Below are 7,139 nucleotides of genomic sequence, written 5' to 3'. Positions count from 1 at the left end.
TTTTTCTCCTAATTGAGTCCTTCTATAAGCTTATATACCACAATACAATAACTGCTTCATTTTTCATCATAGTCCTTATCTCCACTAGTTATTTTTTGAGCTATTATTTTGTTAGCTCATTTGTTTATTTTTCAGACTTCAACTAGAATTGAGCAGACTTCTTTATGTATTTTTCACTTCTAAAAGTATTACAGGTACAACATAGGCATATATCACTAATAAATGTTTGTGGAACAAATAAATTAAAGTTTTAATTTAATTTTAAATTAAATTAAATTAATTATTTATTGTATACTTATTGTATCCTCAACCCAATACTTGTAAGTAAATGTTGACTTTAATATCCAAAGCTTTTGTCCATCTTCAATGAATTAATTGTCTCGTGCTGCATTGTCCTCTGAATACTGGCTCTAACTCTAGAGGACTTAAACATCAGCCTGTCTGCTTATCTTGGCCACACAGATTTCATAGTCTGAGTATGTCAAACTACTTAATGAAAAAAATGTAATTGAAAATTCTCCTGGTCTGCAATTTGTTTTAATGAATATAACCATTTTTACTCTCTCCTCTTTTGCACTATCTGCAACTGTGTCTATCTTGTGTTACTAAGCCTTCCACTATTCTCCCAGACTGTTATTTTATTTCTAACCCTCGTTTTTCATTTAACTTCTCTTCTAAGTGGGGTTCTATAATCAGTCATTTTGATAATGTTCTTGTTATTGCCTCTTCTACATTCACCCTTGCAAAAACCTTTAGATTTCCAATCTTTCCATTACCAAACACAGGTAAATATAAAATACATTTTGCACATGTTTTACTCATTGCCTATTTCTGAACTAATTCTATTGTTTTCCACTGCAGTTTTCTATATTTCTCTAAACATAGTTCCAATTTCCTCTACTATTTTCACTTTACTAACTTGTTACTAAAGTTGTTAAATGGTCATTTGATGTAGGATTTTAAAATTCTTAGCACTAAAAATAAGCACACTCCTTCAAGAAATAAAGGAAGAAAGAGAGGAAGAAAGAAAGAGAGAGAGAAAGAAAGAAAGAAAGAAAGAAAGAAAGAAAGAAAGAAAGAAAGAAAGAAAGAGAGAGAGAGAGAAAGAAAGAAAGAAAGAAAGAAAGAGAGAGAGAGAGAGAAAGAAAGAAAGAAAGAAAGAAAGAAAGAAAGAAAGAAAGAAAGAAAGAAAGAAAGAAAGAAAGAAAGAGAGAGAGAGAGAGAGAGAAAGAAAGAAAGAAAGAAAGAAAGAAAGAAAGAAAGAAAGAAAGAAAGAAAGAAAGAAAGAAAGAAAGAAAGAAAAAAAGAAAGAAAGAAAGAGAGAAAGAGAGAGAGAAAGAAAGAAAGAGGGAGAGAAAACTCTTCTTCATGCCACTATTTCATGCCATATTTCTTCATGCCACTTTTCTTCTTTAGGAATTTCAATTACTCAACTTCTGCTGTAGTTAACAGAGAGGCTCCTCCAGCAGCATCCAGTAAAGCAGTTCTTACAACCTTTGTTGGATCAATGATTCCTTTTTCCACCATATTCATAAAATCTCCAACCATGGCATCAAAACCAATTTCTGAGGAACTCTGTAAAATCTTCTCAACAATCAATGATCCTGTAACACCTGCATTCTTAGCAATGGTCATTGCAAGAATCTTGAGTGTTCTTTTAATAATGCCTATCCTAATTTTCTACAACATAGGCATATATCAATTTTCTGATCTTCATTAGTGGGTGTTAATGAGTCCAAGGCTGGAATGCACCGAAGCAGAGCACAACCCCCTCCCAGAACAATGCCCTCTTCAACAGTAGCTCGAGTAGCATTGAGGGCATCTGTAACTGTCTTTCTTTTCATTCACTTCAACGTCACTTGTCCCACCAAATTTTAGCACAGCCACACCATCGGAGAGTTTTGCCAAGTGTTCATTCAGTTTTTCCATTTCATATTCACTGGTTGTGATATCTAGCTGCTCAATGATTTCTTGAATACATTTTTCAATTTGAGCCTTGTCACCTTTTCCATTCAATAGCATGGCATTATCTTTGGTTACAATGACCTCTCCAACTTCTCCCAAATCATGTGGCTGAACATCCTCAAGATTCAGAGTTAATCCTTCGTCTCCAAATACAGTGCCACCAGTAGCAACAGCCATGTCTTTAAGCTGGTTCTTCCTATTGTCACCAAAACCTGGAGCTTTGACTGCTACAACTTGAAGACATACATTTAGCCTATTTAAAACAAGTGTACTGAAAGCTTCTCCATCAACATCTTCAGCAATTATGACCAGGGGCTTCCGGTGAGCACTGGCAATTTCAAGAGCAGGTATAATGGACTGGACGCTAGACATTTTCTTTTCACTCAACAGAACGTAGGCATCTTGGAATTCACATTTCTGACCTTTTGAAGTATTAATAAAATATGGAGAATTATAACCTCGTTCAAACTTCATCCCTTCAGTAATTTCTAATTCATCATTCAGCATTTTCCCATCCTTTACTGTGATGACTCCCTTTTTTCCAACCTTCTTCATTGCATCAGAAATGATGGTGCCAATTTCTTTGTCTCCATTAGCAGAAATAGTAGCAACCTGAGAAATTTCTTCGGGAGTTGTCACTGGTTTAGACTGCTTCTTAAGTTCAGCAATTACTGCATCTACAGCTAGCATCATACCTCTTCTGATTTCCACCGGATTAGCACCTCTGCTAATCTTTCGAAGCCCTCCTTGGCAATTGATTGTGCCAATACAGTGGCAGTAGTGGTACCATCCCCAGCCTGTTCGTTTGTGTTATTGGCGACATCTTGAACAAGTTTGGCGCCAATATTTTTATATTTATCTTTTACACCAACAGTTACACCATCTTTGGTTACTTTGGGACTTCCCCAACTCTATTCAATAATCACTGTTCTTCCCTTTGGCCCCATAGTAACGGCTACGGCATCGGCTAAAAGGGCTACACCTTGAAGCTTTAAGACCTGAGCATCTGCACCGAATTTGACATCTTCGGCATAAGCCCGAGTGAGATGAGGTGCCAGTGCCCTGGACACTGGTCTGATCTGGCGAAGGACTGCTGGTAATCGAAGCATTTCTGCGGGGCAACGGCGAGGCAGGCCATTGGCGGCGAGTGAGGGACAGAGTGCAGGGCGCACACAGCAATCCATGCCAATATTTGTGGAAGAAAAATATTGTTACCCTGTATTTCCAAAATCTATACTTATTGCCCACATATTCTATGACATTCTCTCTATTATATATATGTATACATATATATATGCACATGTAAAATCTTCCCAGTAAAGTTATTGAACCCTGTCTTTATGTTCATAACTATTTCCAACCCTTATAGTTTTATGGTGGTCATTTTTATAGCTGTTTTAATTTGTTGGGAATTTGTAAGGAGAACACAAAACTTATCCTCTTTTCCCACCTAGAAGAGTATTCATTCTCTAAATATTGAATGAGCAAATTGATTCATATTTGTTGATTAAAACTTTGAATCAACAGGGGCTGGAGCAATAGCACAGTGGGTAGGGTGTTTGCCTTGCATGAGGCCGACCTGGGTTCGATTCCCAGCATCCCATATAGTCCCCTGCGCACCGCCAGGGTTAATTTCTGAGTGCAGAGCTAGGAGTAACCCCTGTGCATCGCTGGGTGTGACCCTCTCCCCCCCCCAGCACAAAAAATGTACCACTTTAATCAACTGAGAAAAATGCATTAAAATTCATTAAAAATGAACTTTAAGTATTCCTCTCCTTAGACATAAATTCCTTTGGCATTAAAAAAAACCTTTGAATCAACATGGGAAATAGAAAAAAAGGGAAAATAAATCATGTTATATAGAATGTACCACTCAACTCCCCCCACAAATTACCATAAAAAATGGTATTCTTATTTCAGATTTATAATGTAGTGGCAGCAGTTTGCTAGAACATCACAATCAGTTCTAAACATAACAAAGTCTAAGACTGAGTGCTGACAAGTCTTAGACCTCATTTCCTGTGCCCTGACTTCAGAGTTCAGTTGGATGATTAATAGAATTTTTACTCTGCTTGCATTATAGTTTTGAATGCTCTATTGAATCTCCATTTAATCCAACCTCATCCATCAGTCATGCTGTCTGGAAAAATCTTAGGAAATCACTTCTAGAATTCTCATTTTGACCTCTAACAGAGACTGAGCTTGAAATTCTATTATGAAACCATACTTCCATTTAATATAATATAAAATAAAGTCTTTTAAAATATATTTTTAAATATACATTTTAAAAGAATGCAGAAATTGTATTTTTATTTCAACAAAGGCCTAAATTTTATCATTTTTTTCTAGAACATTTTATGTTGGCAATAATTAGAGATTCTCTGGTGTGATCAAAATATATTAGGATTCTCTCCTAATTTTTGTTCTCTCTTGAGTTTCAGATGTGGCAGCAAAGATGCCAAAAACATCTCACTATTTAAGAAATTGTTTAAATAGGAGATGGATAGATTGCACAAGGGTGAAGGCACTTGTCATGCATGATGACAGCCCTTATTCAACCCACAGCATGTATATGGTCCTGTGAGCACTGCCAGGAGTGACCTCTGAGCACAGAATTAGGAGTAAGTCATCAGCATGACAAGGTAAGACCCAAATACCCTACTTGTAGTAAAACATTTAAAATAAAAATTTTATTTGGAAACATTATGAACTGTCTACACAGCTTCCTCCCAAGAACAGGTTTTAGAATACCCCTTTGAAAAATACTTATAGGTAACTAAAGAAACTAATCAAATCTATACACAAACCTAAACCCATCACATCTATATCTCTTACCAGAAATAGGTGTAGACAGAGAAGTATAACAAAGCCAATGAACTCTATTTAATTTCTCATCCTCTCACAAGAACTATCTCATGGAATTTTTTAAAAGCTAAGTGTTTCTTTCGAGTATACTTAATTATAAACCTTGTTGGCAATATTGTACATGTAGGAGGTTTTCTAAAAAGTTATCCTAAAACATCCACATCCTAATGTCTGAATTCTTAGAGTTTTCTTTTAATAGAAAAAGTCTTCAGGTGGATCTGATTGGATTAAGGGTTTTGAGATGAGGAGTTTATCTTAATTATCAGGAAACTCCTAAATGCTACCACATAATTCCTTATAATAGGAACACAGAGTAAGAGTTTACACATGCCACACATGTACTAGAAATAAAGTGAAGATGTAGGCAAGGGTAGGAATGATGCAGGCACAAGTCAAGGAATGCTGACAAGCTACAGAAGCCTGCTTAAGGAGATAAGGAATAAAATACCTCCCAGAGCCTTCAGAAGACAAGCCCTATTCATTTAACTTCAGCCCATTTAAACTGATCTCAACCCTGTAGCCCTCATAACTGTGGAAGACTAGATTTCTTAAATTTTAAACCATCAAGCTCCTGTTTGCTACAATAGTTTTTAGAAACTAACACATGTTGCTAAGTCTAATCTAGAGAAAATAACTAAAGTTTATTGAGGTAATTTTATATAAAACATTACAGTTAGTGGAAAAACCAGGGCTGAAAGCCAGAATTTCTGACCAACAATTTAGGAGCATTTGATTTAGTGTACCATATTACCTTATCTTCTTTCATTTGGGCATAAGCAGAGGAAGTCATTGTTTATTTTTATTTAAACTCTTATATATCCTTATTAAACACACTCTTTCATCATCAACTTTTCATCTGCAATTAAATAGTTTTATGTCAAATACGGACTGGTGTGATAGCACAGTGGGTAGGGCGTTTGCCTTGCACGTGGCCGATCCGGGTTCAATTCCTCCGTCCCTCTCGGAGGGTCCGGCAAGCTACCGAGAGTAGCCTGGCAAGCTACCCGTGACGTATTCAATATGCTAAAAACAGTAGCATCAAGTCTCACAATGGAGACGTTAGTGATGCCCACTTGAGCAAATCGATGAACAACGGGATGACAGTGTGACAGTGCTACAGTGCTATGTTAAACTAAGATCATAGTATCATTCTGTCTTCCTCCAAAAGATCTGGGAAGTTTTGATGCCAAATATTCAATATGTTTTCTATTCTTCCTTTTCAAAATAAATTCAGGAACCATAACAGCAGTCATAACTAAGCAAAATAAGACAGGAAGATGTAATGATCAATTTGCCTGGATTATCACTTGGGAAAAATATCTAGTGTGGCTTTCCTTAGATTCTTGCTTGAAGGCATATCATAGAGTGCTGGAAATTATTTTTTCCTTTTGCTTATAGTTAAAGCTAAATTTTGAAATATCTATTCTTTAATGTTATTCCAAAGTACCCTTGGAAATTTCGAGCAGTGCAGCCATCACATAAGGGACCGATAATTGAATTGTTTAGATCAAGATCTTTCTTGATTGGCTTGGCAAGTTTACTTTCATTATCTCCGTCTTGTCCACTATTCCATATTTTGCAATCTGAATAATGCTTATTTAGGTTTTGGCAGGGATATGTAACATTTGTCATGTTGAAAATTTCTTTAAATTAGTAAAAATCCACTACCTGTCTCTTATTTTCTAGTCCTCTAGATATACTACCTATCTTAATTTCAAAAACATTTATTTTAAGCTTGTTAAAAACAAAGATGATATAACCAAATTGTTTTATATGAGTCTCCCTAAGTACAATGATTGGAAAGGTAATGTTAAAAATCATTGTAAATGCTTAATGTTATTCTTTAATTGAGAACCCTCTCCCAGATTAAATGAATTGCTAAAGTTCATACTCCTAAATTGTGGAAGATCTATTACTTATTAAATTATGCTCTTAGTTAATTTTCACTATAAGACAAAAATGGAAAATTAATTGATTTCTCATAAGTATTAATAATTGAGAAAATAATTATTTTTATAATATTTATTATTTCTTTAGAAGTAATTGATTAATATTACTTGAAGAATTAGGAAATATATGTTAACATAAGTGAAAAGAGCAAAAGAGGGGATCATTATTTTTTTTAATTTATTTATTTTTAATTAGTGAACCACCGTGAGGGTACATTTACAGATTTATACACTTTTGTGCTTATGCTTCCCTCATACAAAGTTCAGGAACCCATCCCTTCACCAGTGCCCATTCTTCACCACCAGTAAACCCAGCATTCCTCCCACCCTCCCCAATCCCATCTCCCCCCACCCCACCCT

At 35.5% G+C, this 7,139-nt stretch overlaps 1 pseudogene; it reads right to left on the bottom strand.

The window, feature by feature from the left end:
- Positions 1-1,366: 1,366 nt before the first annotated feature.
- Positions 1,367-3,138, bottom strand: LOC101546001 (60 kDa heat shock protein, mitochondrial-like; annotated as a pseudogene).
- Between the last annotated feature and the right edge of the window lie 4,001 nt (positions 3,139-7,139).

The sequence above is a fragment of the Sorex araneus genome, chromosome 1 (genome assembly GCF_027595985.1).
Source record: "Sorex araneus isolate mSorAra2 chromosome 1, mSorAra2.pri, whole genome shotgun sequence".
Classification (NCBI taxonomy): Eukaryota; Metazoa; Chordata; class Mammalia; order Eulipotyphla; family Soricidae; genus Sorex; species Sorex araneus.
The sequence above is the reverse complement of the archived record's forward strand: the minus strand, read 5'-3'. Positions and strand labels throughout refer to the sequence as shown.